Here is a 17,023-nt window from a genome sequence, read left to right as displayed (position 1 = left end):
CTCTCCACGCCCACATTTAAATATGCAAATCAGTATAAACGGGGTCTGCAGGTGGGATTCCCTCTGGGATTCCCCTGTCTGCATGATCAGACGATGACGTCAAGGTGGACGCGAAGCGGAGGCCGAAACAGGCGGAAGAAGAAAAGAGACGAACTGAGACTGAGCAAAAAGTCGACGATATTGTGGGTGACTCTTTACTCACAGGGCTGACGTGGATCACCCCCAAGGTAAATATATATTTAGTATTTGTGTAAGTTACACATTAGTTTATTCTACAGGTCATACACAGTCTGATCACAGCCAAACAAGATAAAGGTTCATGCGTAATCATGTCAGGATATCAAAGAGGAAATCAAAGACTTTGACTCATGTTTAATCACTCAAATTATTAATTTCCAACAATGAGACAGAAGACAGTCAGACCCAGTATCATCCTCCTGTCACAGAGGCTTCTGTTGCCTCCCCGGCGTTAGCCGGTCCTCCGGTCCACCACAGCCCACTGCTGATGCCCGTCCAGCCGGTGTCCACAACACTGGCATGGGTCTGTGCTGACCCGAGTCACATTAGGACATCATGAGGACAATCGGTGGAGTCAATGAGCGACTGGACCGACTAATAAATGTTCTCACAGACATGAACAGTACATTAAATGCATTTATCAACCAGTGAATTTTGGGTCCTTGTCTCTTTTTATATATAGTTGTTGTTGCTTAATGTCTTCCCAGGCAGGATTGGCATTGATGGATACAGGGTCTAATTGGTTCTGGTTCTGGTGGTGGATGTGCTGCTCTGACAATAGGATGACGTGTCGGTGTGTTCATTGTTCTTCTGTGTGTCTCTGATGTGCCCATCAATCAGAGGAATGATCTTTTTCACATTATTAACAGTTTCCCAGTGTCACCTCTAAGTGTCGCCAAAGGTTCCAAAGCACTAGAAACATGGTACGCCAGCTATGGACTTGGCGTGAAGGACTGCACATTTCCACGATCATTTCAGTCTTCATACATCTGAACGTGAGCGTGGAACAGGGCGTACGCCAGGTTTTTGTGCATACGCACGCTTTATACATGAGGCCCCAGGTCCAGTAGATCCTTCAGGTCTGAGTCCTGTAGGTCGTTGTCCATCATGTCCAGTTCCATCAGATGGGACAGATTGGACCTCAGAGCAGAGGACAGAAGACAACAGCTGATCCCTGACAGACTGCACCTGGACACTCTGAAAACCAGAGGACAGATGTTCCACTGAGGTCAACAGGGTCCAGTAGATTCAACTCCCAGGGCATCAGTGAATATTGATAAATGTCAAGTCCTTCAACACATCAGTGTTCATTACCTCCGCCAAAGAGGTTACGTTTTTGTCGGCATTGGTTTGTCTGTCTGTTTGTCTGTCTGTGTGCAAGATAACTCAAAGTTATGGGTGGATTTGGATGAAATTTTCAGGAAATGTTGATACTGGCACAAGGAACAAATGATTAAATTTTGGTGGTGATCGAGGGGGGGGGGGGGGGGGGGCACTGATCTGCCTTAGCGGAGGTCTGCGCTCTCTGAGGGCTTTTCTAGTTTCTATTGTGTCAAACAGTTTGGAACGAAAAAAAAGACAAACATAAAAACTAAGAGTAGAAACGGACTCTAAAGACATAGAATTAGTTCAACAGGTCCATTTTTATAAAACAAAACTGATTTGAGTGGATTAGCAACATGAGGAGGAGGAGTATGGAAGCAAATCTATGGAAGCAAAGCCGTGTCATCAGATTTTGAATTATAAAAGATTTGTAGCTGAAGAAAAGTTTTGAACACACATTAAAAAAAAAAAAAACAGGTTGTAAAAATAATTTGTGCAAGTGTAGACCAGTGGCGATTTCTCATAGACTGCAAGGGAAGCCCGGCTTCCCCTAAAATTATGAAAATTAAATGTTCAAATATGTACGGTTGTGTTAACATTTCATTGACTACAAATGTGTTAGAACACGTTCATCTCAAAGATGAGTTCGTTCAGAATCAGCTTTATCACAAATCAATGGATGCGATGTTGTTCACTTCTCATACATTCCCGTTGTGCTGTTTTCTCATACATCTCTGCTCAGTGTGTAACGTAGAAGTCTCAATAACATAAGCAAAATATAATTTGTCGGGCGCCAGACAGGAGAAGGGTTAAATTACCTTCCACCTGTCAACTTTACTACATATTAAACTTAAATGTGAAGGAAACAACAACAACAACAAAGAAACCCAGCTGCTCACTTCATTGTTACAAAAGACATTGGTTAACACAAAATTAAGGTTTCTTAATTTTCTCTCTTGTAAATCAGCATTTCAAAATCATCTGCATCATCATCAAAACATTTCTTATTATTCATCAACTAAAAAAACCCCATCTTAAATCAGGAATTAAACAGTAAATTAAACAGACATTAAAATAAACTTAGGTAGTCCATTTCCGAACACAATAGTTTTTTCATGTAGGTAGAGAATTCAGTTCAGTTCAGTTCAGTTCAGTTCATGGGGTGTGTGTGTGTGTGTGTGTGTGTGTGTGTGTGTGTGTGTGTGTGTGTGAAGGGGTAAAGATGCAGGGGGTCCAGTTCAGGGCAGGTTGGAGGTTAGGGGCATATATGTGTAGAGTAGGGGGGAGAGAGAGAACACAGGGGTATCCTCAGGCCAGACAGGAGAAGCCAGGAGAGTTTGGGGAAAAAGAGGGACTTATCTGGTTGTGGGTGTCCTCCGAGAGAGAGTAACTCCTGAGTCCGAGCAGAACTGGTCCGCCTGCTCCAGGGATTCAGCTTCTCTTTTAAAGTCTCCTGGGTCCACACCAGTCCATTTCCAGATTCTTCCGTTAAAGTCACATTAAGGTTTTCTTTTTTTGTTTTGTTTTTTTTCCTCCTTTCCTTGTCAATCTCACTTCTCCTTTCTCTCTGACCTCCTTCCAGTCTCTCCTTTGTTTGAGTTTTCCTCCACACACAGCTCTCAGGTGTGTCTCATTTAAAAGTTTCCCTTCCCCCTCCTTACCAGTGATGTCATTGTTACCTTCTACTTCCTGCTACAAGTGCATTTGCTCGTAGATGCCGGGCATCTCTGGGCTTCAATGGGACTGAGTGGAACTGTTTTTTTCATTGCCTCAAAACTGGATGGTAATTGGATAAATGCCATGATGCTGTCCCACCTCCGGACGCCGGGCGTCTCTGGGAGTGAATGGAGCTGTGGGCGGAGCTCGGCCGGGCTGGACACCAGAATCCCACGTGCTGATTGGAGGATCAGTCGAAAGGCTGAATCCCGTTTGACTGACAGCTATTTTCAGATCTACTCCTTCACTGACACAGTCCAGTTTAATACCGCTGCGCATTCTGCTGTGAAATCAAGAAAGAAACCACTACGAAATTACTCGTTCATTTCTTGCACTGTAAATAAAACACACTCATTGTACTTCCTTGTTTCAATTTCACATCATTTCAGCGTTTTCTTGTTTCAGTTACATAATTTAAACATTTCTTGTTCGAGTTGAATATCGTTTTGTAGATAGTTAAATCAAACTGTCGGCTAGGTCGGAGTGAAAGGAGCATCTCTTGTTTAAAAAGGCTGAAGTCTTACACCTGCAACACAATGGGCCAAGGCCGTCTAAGCAGCCCAGCTCTGCTGGACATTCAGAGGACACTGATCCAGTCCCTGGAAAAGACGCCTACTTGGTACAATAAGGTCACTTGAGCATTTTGTTTAAAAAAGAAAAAGGGAGGCCGAATGTATGTTTAAATGACTTGACAATTTAAAAAAAATTTTTTTTTTTAATGTAAGCCGACAATGAGCTTCCCCTGTCTGAAAGACGATCAGCCGCCACTGGCGTAGACCATATTTGTATCATTGGGAATGTTTTGTTCACATGTATAACTAAATCTGATAGAGGCACAACTCTGCCACCCTCAGGTGCAACGCAGAAGTTATGGGTTACAAAACTGAAGTTACGAGTTACAAAACTGAAGTTACGAGTTTCAAAACTGAAGTTATGAGTTTCAAAACTGAAGTTATGAGTTTCAAAACTGAAGTTACGGATCACCAAATACAAGTTACGAATTACGAATTTTGGCCTTGTTCTGATGTCCAAGCAAATAACCAATCAGAGCATTATTCACTGACCTGCCAATCAACATTACCCCACCTATATGCAAATTTCCACCCAATCAAATAGTAGCGGCAAATTTCCCACACACATTTGAATATCAAATATAAACTCGGTAGCACTAAGGTACCGAGAAAAAGGGGACGTTCCCGGGTATCGCCTATTTAAAAAAAAAAAAAAAAAAAAGGGCTCGAATTCGTCCATTCGATCCCCTCAGTTCAACAAGCACGACACCAACACTATAACCATCAGCCTAGGACAACATTTAGAGCTGAATAATAAGATCATCTAGGCCCATTACTGATCAATCACAGCCTCGTTGGATAGATTATTTCCTTTATATTTCTTATCACAATCTTACGGAGCCCGGAAAGGGACATGAAGAAAAAAAAATGTCTTTGCGTTATAACACAATAGTTTTTGCTTTGGGATCTGCATTCTGGATCGGACAGGTCGGTCAGGTCTCACACACCACCCTGGCCTGTGCCCTATGCATATGTAGTTCAGATGACCGTAACTCTTTCATTATTTGTCCGATCGGAAAAATTCCAACAGTTTCTGAAACCTGAGACACTGTGCTTTATGGACATTCTCGGGTCAGTGCAAAAAATTTCACGGGCACCCGTCCTAGAAGACGCAAAATAAGCCACTCTGACTGGGGACGCACACAGCAGAGCGGAGAACCGGAGCAGAGAACCAGAGCGCATAACGGAGTGAATAATGGATTAGATCTAGTGTTGGAAAATGTAGGCAAGACGGACATCGACAGTTCCAAGACCACCCTGGAGGTTTATGGATGGATTTGTGACCGAAGGAGCAACTGATGGAGCAACATCTGAAGAAGAAAGGTAAAGTTCACCCAGTTCCATTTAGTGGACTTTCTACATGACTGAAGCACTGTCTGCTTTTTTCTATGGACTTTTTACTCATTTTACTTTATTGTATGTGTAAATTGACGCTTATACTGCATGGTGGTTTTATAGAATAAAGTACGAACCATGTAGAATATGTGTAAGTTTGTAGTATGTTGTACTTTCTGTGCGTAAAAGTGCGCATGACACTCTACCAAATAAGAGCGCATACGCTGATGTTCGGTGACTTTTTTTTGTTCAACAGTGCAATCTGACCTTGTTTTGTTTGTGTAATACATTGTTCTATGTGTGTTATTTTTCCATGTGTCCACTGGAAGTCACATTCAAGGATGAAGAGGGAGAAGCCACGGTGATGCGCAAAGGCTCTGGTGATGAGAGCAGAGACTGAAGACTGTCCACACACAGATGAAGGACGGAGGAAGAGACTGATGATGATCAGTCCAAATACCACAGACATTCAACACATCCACAGAAGGACTGACTTTTGGTGTGAACAGACTATTTTCCATGTGCAAACTCTGCCATAGGAGCACTGCCTGGATCAAAGCTGTGAACTAACAACTGTTTCTGCAGAACCACGAACATGAAGGCACTGTGCAGCCACAGAACGGACAAATGCCCTGTTTGTGTGTGTGTGTGTGTGTGTGTGCGCGCGGGGGGGGCACCTGTAGAGTTTGCATTTTTACCCTGTTTTTGCAAAATAAAAGGCAAATACTCACACGGTTTGTTGTAAATGCTTTTTATACTTTCAAAGTTCATATTTAACTTTCAAATCTTGTATCTATGTGTAATTTCAGTGTTTCTCTCTGCTAAAACTAAAAAAAAAAAAAAAAAAAAACAATTCCGTTTTTGTGTTATTCATCATTTTAAACTGTTATTACAGTATTAAAACAAGCAGTGAATTATAAATGACTGCTATATTGAACATTCGAAGTGGTCTGCAAAAATTGACAAAAGGACTCAAAGCATATTTTCTGACCTTTCTATGGTCAAAATAAGAAAACAAGTCCAGGTGGACCATTTTAGGCTCAGGAGTATAAAGGATTTTAATCCAATGCGCACATCCACCTGTATCCATGAAGCTGCACACAGATGTGAAGCTGGGCAAATAGGAATTTCATTCAGAAACCGTTGGAATTTTTCTGATCGGACAAATAATGAAAGAGTTACGGTCATACTACACAGGACAGGAGGACGTGTCAGACCTGGCACGGTCAGACCTGAACTGGACCACAGCGTGTTATGTACGGACCTCAAGCAAGAGAGAGCAGATATGATTGTGTTGTAACGCAAAACTATTGCGTTATAATGGAACAATTTTTATTTTTTGCATGCCCCTTCCCAGGCTCTGTAAGATTGTTATGAATAATATAAAGGAAATAATCTAACCAACGAGGCTGTGACTGATCAGTAATAGGCTTAGATGACCGTATTATTCAGCTCTAAATGTTGTCCTAGGCTGATGGTTATAGTGTTGGTGTCGTGCTTGTTGAACTGAGGGGATCGAATGGACGAGTTCAAGCCCTTTTTTTAAAATATGTGATACACAGGAACACCCCCTTTTTCGGTCGTTATGTTCCAGGTCTCATCTACGCATGCGCATTGCGTATCTGTCAGACTCACTCATTTACGCATGCGCATTGTATGCGTACCTGTCAGAATGGCGGCTAATATGAAGCAGAAAAAACAAACAGGATGGAATATATTCATGAAAACAGTAGCAGTAAGTGAACATTCATTGTATTCTTTCATATTATAACGTTTATCAATTTAAATATTTTGAACCCAGCGATCATACAGCCTGTCATATACGCAATCAGTGCAAGTTAAGCAGAGGGGGAGCAGATGTCAATCAGGGAATTTCCTGGGCTTTCCCAATTGAATCAGCATCTGTAACTGCAGCACAGGACTGATGAAGCAGGTCATTTAGCATCAATTAACAAGTACTGCCAAATGTTTAATATGCATGGGTTTCTTTAATAGAAGAACTATGTTTTTAATAAATACATTTAAAGTTTCATTTGCTAATGGATTGTTGGCAAAAACTTGATTACTAAGCAAAGACTGTATTTAAGTAAGCTGTTCACTTAAGCTTTCTGTAGATTATTTTGCCCCTCCCATATGTTATTTACACATGGATATATAAATACTATGTGTGCTGTGGGAATGGCTTTTTTTGCCTATCATTATAAAAAATTTCCAGAGATTATTTTAACTTAATAGATGTCAGATATTGGAATAGGTAGCTTTAATATTAGGTAATTACTGATAATAACAATCATAAACTAGTTATGTATGTGGCAGCCATTATCTCCATTAAGTGGACAGTTTGGCAAAGTCACAAGTGTGCCTGCATTATAGAGGTTTGACTTCATCTGTACAATAGTTTCTCATACAATCATGGACTTTTCTTTCAGCCCACAACTGTGGAAAAGCTTCACAATAAGGAAGGAAAGCCAAATATTGGAAAGACCTCTGCTGTGGCAGCAAGAATGTGGAAGCAGCTGGGGGAGAGAAGAAAGGTAATACACAACGTGACACAACAAAAAATAATATTGTGTGATCAGACAAATATTTAATACAAGTATTTCTACATATATGTCAGTATTTCAAGAAAAATAATATTATTTTTCACTCAATCTCAACCAACCTAGAGAGTTGTTTCCTATTTTTCTTACTTAGGATTGGAGAGGAGAAGCTCAGAGGAGGAGGGAGGATGCTGACATGGGCATTGAGAATGATAGAAAAAAATGTTCCAACTGCAGCAAGTCCTTCTCCAGGGATAAGGATTACTGCTACCACATGAAGGGGTGTAAGGAAGTAACATGTGATGTCTGTGGCAAATCCTTCAAACATTTCATGGAACTGAAAAAGCATACCAACAAAATACATGAAGGAAAGTTTCAATGTGAAGTGTGCAACAAGAACTTCATTTGCAAACAAAACCTCGTAAAGCACAGCCAGATCCACCTGAGGGAGAAATAAACTAAATGTTAACATGTTAACATGTTATTGCTCATAGATGATTATTACTTCTGTGAATTTTTTACAATGTTTTTTGTTATGTAGGAAATTAAGGTCAATGAAGTTACCAGTACATTACAAGTTACAACTACAGTTCCTTACCCATAAGAAGCAAAAAATAAAACCAAAAACTAAAAAGTATGTATAAAAAAATACATGAAAAACACATGTAAGGTGAAAGGAACATGTGTTTTAGAACATTAGAACAACATTAGTGTTGATCCAGACACCTGTCAACATTAACACAATCCCTTTGAACCTCATTCCTTACATTAGTACCATTATTTCTTGGTACCGAACAAAGCCGGTCCACTCACTGATCATGCAGCGGTGGACCTTACAGACCCTGGAGATCACATTGGACCTCAGATTGCTGACTTACTGTAACTGTTACTGTCACTGTCTTGTAATGTATTTGGAAGTTACCAAAAATAGTTACTTGCCTGATAAAGGGTTAACCTAACACAATTATTATTTTTCCTGTCTTTTATTCTCATCAACTGTGTTGCATGCTTTCTTGACAGGTTGTTTTGTCTTTGTGCCCATTACATGAGCACCTGATTTTTTAGCAATTCTCCAATTGTTCTGGACAACATTTGATAGCTTGTGACTTCTCTTTGCTAATTTGGTTGGTCTTTCTAACATTGCAATTTTACCTTTAGCTACAGCTTGTCTGCTGCCATTACTGGACTTTCTTTTGCGATTTGGCTGGACTTTAATTTTTTTCCCATTTTTACTTCGATGTATTTCACTTGCACCAAATGTGAACAATGCTGTTATTAAATTCCCTGGCATATTTTGACAAAGAGTTTTCAACCTTTTACTGAACTTCAAAACTCCTTCAGCCAATTTGGAATCTTGAGTGTTCTGAAGTTTCTGAACAATTAAATGACTTGCTTCCCCCATGGCTGCAATGGCATCCTGCACTAACTGACCACCAGAGCAGACATGTGAATCTGCAACACAGGCCTCATCCCCAGATCTCTCAGCAACCATAGGTTCCACTGACACTGGTTCTTCTCTAACTGGAAGGAGATTCTCAACATTGTTAGGTTGAGATTCAGATGAACTGATGCTGTTCCTTAGTGTCGTATAGTGCTGAAGGGGTAGCGCTTTTCCCAGAGCTATATAAGCCAGTTTCTGTCGAAGGAATGGTGAGGAGACAGGAATGAAGTTCATATTATTTGATATGTTGCTGGCCCATAGAACATATTGATGTTTGCATGGTGATCCATCCTTTCCATGATCACAGCTGCAACATCCTAAAGCCATGTCAACTGTATACCTGAAACAAAACAAATCCCTTAATTATAGTTTCATTCACCTTTCTTACAACAAATGTACAAAACCAAAATTATTTGGTTTATAAAATGTAAACAAAGGTGTTAAGTACAAAATGTGTACTAATTTTATGCATGACGCTGAAACTTCATAAGTCACTATTATAATTAATCTTAAACCCTTTAAAGCAGCCTTTTACTTTCAAACAGTGTAATGATGAAAGGGAGAGAAAGAGGGACAGAGATAATGTAATGATGCACACACAGATAGAGAGAGAGAGGAGAGGCAGTGTTTAGAAATGATATCCACAGGCTGTGTGTTGGAAATGATGACAACATGCCTCACCTTTTCCCTGGTTCTGTCAGGCTGTCAACTTCAAACACTTCATTAGGGAATTGCTTCAGAGAACACATCAACTGTGTCCGCTCTTCTTCTGTGGGGGTCCTGAATCCAAGCCTGTCATTCTTAGATCTTCCTTTTCCACTGAATCGGTGCCTCAGATTGCAGTCGTAGCTTCCGAGACAGACAGCAGTTTTTCTTTATAGTGCTGTTCCATATCCACTGTTATTTTTTCCAAAAGAGACACGACATTGTATTCCTTTATTCTGTTGAGAACTGTGTCCTTCAAAACCAAAAACTGTGCTTCAACAAAATTGTTGGTCTGATTGCCTCTAACAAAGATGTCTGACCTAAAGCAAAGGGCGAAGTCAGCTTGGTCTTTATACAGTCCTTCAAAATAGGTAACAGCATTTTCATACTTCCCCACAATGTCATCCTGAAGAAGGTCACGGTACTCTGCAGCAAATGAAGTTTCAGTAGTGCTATATAAAGCCTTCTTGAACAGCATAAATATGTATGGTTTGTCACAGTCACTGATCCTGTGACTTCTGTCCATGATCCATCTCCATGTCTGTTGTAAAATATGGAAGGTGCACAGCAAGAGCTTTGCTGATGGCCACACATATTCCAGTGCTGCCCTTTCTTCTTTGCAGTTGTCAGTGAGGATTAACTGTGGACCTGTCTCCCTTCCCCTGCCATGGAAACCTTTATCAGGGAGGCATTGTTTCAGCATAATAAATCCTTGTTTCAGTGTATCTTCTTTTTCATCACTGGTAATGAGAACACCAAGGGGAAGTGCACCAGCAACGCTGTGTGTGCACAGAAAAAATACCTTTAAGTTATGCTCTTCCGTGTTAGATGTACTATCAACAAACAGTAGTTCACCACTTTGTGTTACCTCCTCTCCAACCCGTTTCATCAGTGGAGTCACAAGTGTGATAATCAGAGGTCTTGTTTCACCTCCATAGAACTGATAATCATCACAGGCTCCTGGAGATGCCTCAGTGTATTGGTCCAACATTTCCTTCAGCTTGTCATACATTTCTGCATGTTGACCACCATATCTTTCCTTGGTGTACTGAGTGTACATATATTTAAAATCCCTCCTTCTGGGAATGATTGTGCAGTTTGCTTTCTTCAAGTGGAAATCCAAGTCATCCTTACAACCTTTTCTAAGTTCTGACAGAAACTTCTGCCTAGCTATTGCTGGGGTGCATCCTTGCAGAAACAGAGTTTTTACCCTCTCATAGCTCTCTCCTGATATTTCATTGAAGTTGACAGCTTCAAGATTACTTGCTCAGTGATTATGATGAAATGTCACATCTATGTGACAAATTTCTTCAGTGTCTATTTTGATGTTCATCTTAAATGGGCAGTTTGTGTTCTTCACCCTTGCTGATGGATTTGCTGTAAGCTTTTTTTGAGGGTCCTTGCTTGGGCTCCAGTTTCGTGTTTGTGTTGACGTCTGTTAGAAAAACATAACAATTGCGTAAAATATGCAAACATTTTCTAGGACCCTTATTCATTCATTCATTCATCATCTGAACCCACTTTATCTTCACTAGGGTTGTGGTAGGTCCTTATTGTTAAATAATTTTATTCTGCGATAATAATGATGTTGAGTAAGGTAACTGACTTAATTTTTTTTTTTTTAACTTTTTGTTTAGATATTTTCATTTTTCCACAAACCAGCACATTCGCTGACATAGGACCCTATGAATTAAAGTGTAAGTAAATGGAATACAATAGAAATACCATAAAGGGAAATCACATGGAAAATAATTTTTTTTGTGTGTGTTTATAACTATTGTGATTTTCTTATCAGCTCTGAATATGAAAGTAAAAAGATGTGAATATTTTATATGCATGATAATAAGACTAGGAATTTAAATTTAAATCTTATAAAAACTCAAACAGGACAATAAGTTCTGATAAATTGTCACGAATAAGAGGTTCATAATTCAACAGACAGGTGAGAAGATGTCACAAAGAATATACCTACCTGCAGTAGTTTTGGAGAACGTAGCCCCTTGTTTCTTTCTTTCGATTAACCAAACGAAGGGTCATATTGTTAATTGTTTGAAATTCAATAAGCCACATATCTAGGCTTGTCCTGGAAATGTCTCGTGTTGTTGCGGTTAGCTTCATAGCGGATTCCGTCCTGAACAGGTTTAGATTCTCGTAGGTAGAATCCTCCGGCAAATGTTCAACCACGGATTTATGTAAATCTTCATTCTTGTCAACTTTCCTCTGTTCTTCATTCTCCTCGGCCAGTGCTGAATCCATTAATTCTTCCAAGGATAACATTTTGCTGATGCTAGCCCACTGGTGACAGAAAAAAGGATACACATACGTACGCTATTCTGACAGGTACGCATGCAATGCGCATGCATAGATGAGACCTGGAACATAACGACCGTTGATGAAAGGGCCAACCGCGCCGCCGAGTTTATATTTGATATTCAAATGTGTGCGGGAAATTTGCCGCTACTATTTGATTGGGTGGAAATTTGCATATAGGTGGGGTAATGTTGATTGGCAGGTCAGTGAATAATGCTCTGATTGGTTATTCGCTCGGACATCAGAACAAGGCCAAAATTCGTAATTCGTAACTTGTATTTGGTGATCCGTAACTTCAATTTTGTAACTCGTAACTTCAGTTTTGTAACTCGTAACTTCAGCGTTCTATCTATCAGATTTAGTTATACATGTGAACAAAACATTCCCAGTGATACAAATATGGTCTACACTTGCACAAATTATTTTTACAACCTCTTTTTTTTTAATGTGTATTCAAAACTTTTCTTCAGCTACCAATCTTCTTTTATAATTCAAAATCTGATGACACAGATTTGCTTCCATACAAAACTGTTCAAAATGTCCAACACTGTCCAAATCTGTCCAACACTGTTCAAAACTGTCCAACACTTTTCAAAACTGTCCAAAACTGTTTAAAACTGTTCAAAACGGTCCAAAGCTGTTCAAAATGTCCAACACTGTCCAAATCTGTCCAACACTGTCCAACACTGTCCAAAACTGTCCAAAACTGTTTAAAACTGTTCAAAACGGTCCAATAATGTCCAAAATGTCCAACACTGTCCAACACTGTCCAACACTGTCCAAAACTGTCCAAAACTGTTTAAAACTGTTCAAAACGGTCCAATAATGTCCAAAATGTCCAACACTGTCCAACACTGTCCAAAACTGTCAACACTGTCCAAAACTGTTCAAAACTGTCCAAACTATCTCAAACTGTAAAAAGTGTCCAGAATGTCCAAAACTGTTCAAAATATTCACAACTGTCCAAAATGTCTTGTGCTGAAGCATTAAGAGTTCCTTTGACTGAAACTAAGGGGCCAAGCCCGACCCCTGGAAACCCCCCCCCCCTCCAAACTGCCCACAGGGCCAATGCAGTCGGTTCAGAACTGTCCTTATGGACCCTGTTACGACCCATAGGTGGGTCGTAGTGTCACTCTGTGGGTGTGTCCTTTGTTGTGTGTGTGAGTGGATGATGTGTTACAGGTGCTGAGCCGGATGCTCCCCTGTGATTGGAGCAGCGACGGAAGGCGGACCTTTAAAGACCGCGGAGCTAGGCCAGTCACGGTGTCGCTCTTCCTCCACTCCCAACCCTGCCTCCATTCCGCCAGATGTCCTGTTCAGAAGTAGGGGTGGGCTGCCCTGTTGTGTTCTCTCATTTTCTCCTGTTTTTGATAGGAAGGTTAGACCTTGTATTTTGGTTTCTTTTATTTTGCAGGTCAGCCTAATTTCTTGTTAGTGCAGTTTTGTTTGTTGTTTTGGCCGGAGCCCACCCTGAAGTTTCAGTTACCTTATGTCTAGTTGTCAATATCCTTTTGTTGCACCTTGTAAATAAATCACCTTTTTTTTGCTAAACTTGTAAAACCCGTGTCCAGGGTTTTCTTCTCTATGGCTTGGGAGTGAGGAAAAGTGATCACAAACTTCGTGTTGCACCCTGGGTCCCCTAGCCGGGGCGTAACAACCCTCCAAACCCAGACCGGACCCTCTAAACCGGACCCTGTAAACCCAGACCAGACCCTCTAAACCCTGACTGGACCCTCTAAACTGTGACTGGTTCAGGCCAGGGGACAGCGTCCATCCAGAGGACAATGTCCACCCAGAGGACAGTGTCCCTCCAGAGGACAGTGTCCATCCAGGGGACAGTGTCCACCCAGAGGACAGTGTCCATCCAGGGGACAGTGTCCACCCAGAGGACAGTGTCCCTCCAGAGGACAGTGTCCACCCAGAGGACAGTGTCTGTCCAGAGGACAGTGTCCATCCAGGGGACAGTGTCCACCCAGAGGACAGTGTCTGTCCAGAGGACAGTGTCCATCCAGGGGACAGTGTCCACCCAGAGGACAGTGTCTGTCCAGAGGACAGTGTCCATCCAGGGGACAGTGTCCACCCAGAGGACAGTGTCTACCCAGAGGACAGTGTCCACCCAGAGGACAGTGTCCATCCAGGGGACAGTGCCCATCCAGAGGACAGTGTCCATCCAGGTGACAGTGTCCTCTTCCTCCCAGTCTTTGCATCGTCCTCTGTGATGGATGGTTTGGACCTGTTCCATGAAGTTCTGTCCGACTGTTCTGGACATAATCTGAAGGACACGCAGAGTTTGGATGACTGGAGACACTGACTGCAGGACGCTGTGGACTTATGGACCCCAGACCATAATATGAAACATGTAGAGTCTAACAGTGCGGGACATGGACTGACCTGAGGGTGTGGAGTCCACAGTCGGGACTCTGCAGGAAACCACAGAGCAGCTTCAGGCCCGAGTCCTTCAGCTCATTTTACTGAGGACCAGTTCACGGAGGTGGGACGGATTGGACAGGAGGGTGGAGACCAGAGACGAACAGCTGATGTGGGACAAAGAGCAGGTGGACAACCTGGACAAAAAACAACAACCGAGTAGGTGTTCAGCGGATGAATAAACCTGTGGGATGTGGACCACGAAAGGGCCGAACTGAAGAAGACGAATCTGCAGAAAGAAGCAAATAGGTCACGAAAAAAATAGAGAAAAAGTCCAACGACTACGAAAAAACAGAGAAAACGTCCAGTGACTGTGGAAGAAAATTAGGACCGATGGACGAAAAATAAATAAATAAGTAAAATAAATAAACCCATCGTGTCCACTAATGTTACATATGAAACTTGAACATTTAAACACATAATTCACAAGTGATTTTTCAACAGCTGTCATTTTTGTCAAACACTCTGCCTTGAATATTTACTACGATTCCCAAAAAGCACCTGTGAGAGAATAAAAAGGTATTCACAAAAATAGCAGTGTGTAATTTTCATGTCTGTTTTACTGTTACATGTGGATTTATGTATAAAAATAATGTAAAATAATATAAAAGTGTGTTTTATCTGAAAAATTGTTTCTCTTTTTTTTTCAAATAGACCCAAAGTTCTTCAGAACATTCGTCTCCATCTGGTTTAAACGTTGAACCCTCTGTCCTGTTTTTAGGACCACTTTTATAGAAGAACCCAAATATAAACCAGGACAGTTCTTGATGCATTTGAATGGTGTTGGTTCTGATTCCACATGTGCTTTATCTGATGCTGCCAGTCCAGTTCTGTACAGTCAGGACCGGACTGTGGGTCCGGTCAGGGCCGGACTGAGACTCATTTTCAGCCCTGGAGTTTCATACCTCAGACCGGCCCACTTTAGATCACGACCGATTATTATTAAAATCATGCAATTCTAACCTTACATGTTAGGTCTACACACTGTTCTACAAAGCCTTCTAATTCAGTGTATTTTCTAAAATATTTCCAATTCAGCGCAAGTAAAGGTTGCTTCACAATGTGGATTTATTTCAACAGTGAGTGCACATTGACATCTCCAACATTATTATTCCTCACAACACAACAATAACAAAATCTATATATTTTTTCTTATAAGTGTTAACATTTTTCAAACCTTTAAAATGTTTGAAATGAAATTAAAGTATAAAAATATTAAAAATTAAAAAAATAAATAAATTAATTAAGCTTGCTGCACTTTCTAATAACTATTATTTTGGTATCCTCTGCAACAAAAGATTTCCATCACAACTTACTTGCGGTTTGTTCCATCGATGCTATTGAAAACTTTTGGTATAGTGATATTAGGGGTTTGATGAGGATGATAAGAAAAAAATATGTGTATCCTGTGACTGAGGGTGAGCAAAGCAATCAAAGCCAACAACAGACTCATCTTCATCTGTGTCATTTGTGCCTAGTGGTTCAGGGTTGTGCTGCTGAGCTGCTCCTCTGTCATCAGCAGACTCTGCTCTCCCTTTCACTCTTCCTCCAGTTTCTCTAGACTCACCTGCACCTGGATCACAATAAAAAATAATATCTACAGACATTTGGACTTACTGAACCAGTTCAGATCTTTACATTGGCTAAATATGCAGGCTTATTTAATATGACTTTATACTATTGCCTTTCAGTTGTGGGCTTTGTGTATTTACTGTCTCACTTTTAATAATAAAAATTAAAATAGGTCAGGACTATGGTTTGGGTCTAGAAAGTGGTTTTACGGGAACTGATGCTTGTTCACACAGTCTGTTCCAACAGCTCACCTTTTCCTTCCATCCTGACAGGAACAATCCCCTCATCACTACTGGCTCCTGGCTCTGCTTCTGACACTAAAGCACAGTTTAAAAATGCTCAGAATTGTCAGCACAAATCTTCTATTTTCAAAGCCTTGGTGTCAGTTTCATTCATGTAGTGCTGAATCCTGGAGCATCTCAGAGCACCTTTCATACTGAACAGGCCTACACCATACTCTTCATTGGAGCCTATTTCTTCTAATCCTCTTCCCTCTCTGAGCAGTCCTACCTGCCCACTCTGGACTTGTGGGCTCATGGCAGGTGCTGGATCTGGTTTCTGAATCTGAGAAGCTACAAGACAAAGTTTCCCACTTTCGTGGCGTCGCATCATACTATTATTTAAATGACATAACGTTATGTTCCACGTCACAATGCCACACAATTCACTGACTCGATAATTAACTAACTTGAAAGGTGGTTTGCCCGGTTCATCGTCATTAGTTGTTTCCAACCGGGAAGTCGTTTTTGTGAAAAAGTTGCAGATTTTGTCACATTTGGCTGCGTTTGCTTCCAGAGCTTTCCTCTTTTTAATTCTTGCCTTCTCCACACCACCCTTGCTCTTTCTATTATCCATGTTTCAAACAGCAAACACAGCTGACCATCCACAGCCTACAGAGCACAGATCGTAAAAGCTCCACAGCTACAGTACAGAGCTACTAACCGTATGCAAGGAGATGTTACGCCAGGTCACGGTGTGTCCGCAAAAAAAAAAACAGGAAGAAAACAAACAGTTTACTAGTAGAGGGGGTGGGGCCCAGGAACAGCAGCTGCAGATTACGTGGT

This window comes from Sphaeramia orbicularis, chromosome 22 (genome assembly GCF_902148855.1).
Source record: "Sphaeramia orbicularis chromosome 22, fSphaOr1.1, whole genome shotgun sequence".
Taxonomy (NCBI): domain Eukaryota; kingdom Metazoa; phylum Chordata; class Actinopteri; order Kurtiformes; family Apogonidae; genus Sphaeramia; species Sphaeramia orbicularis.
This window is presented reverse-complemented; position numbering follows the sequence as displayed.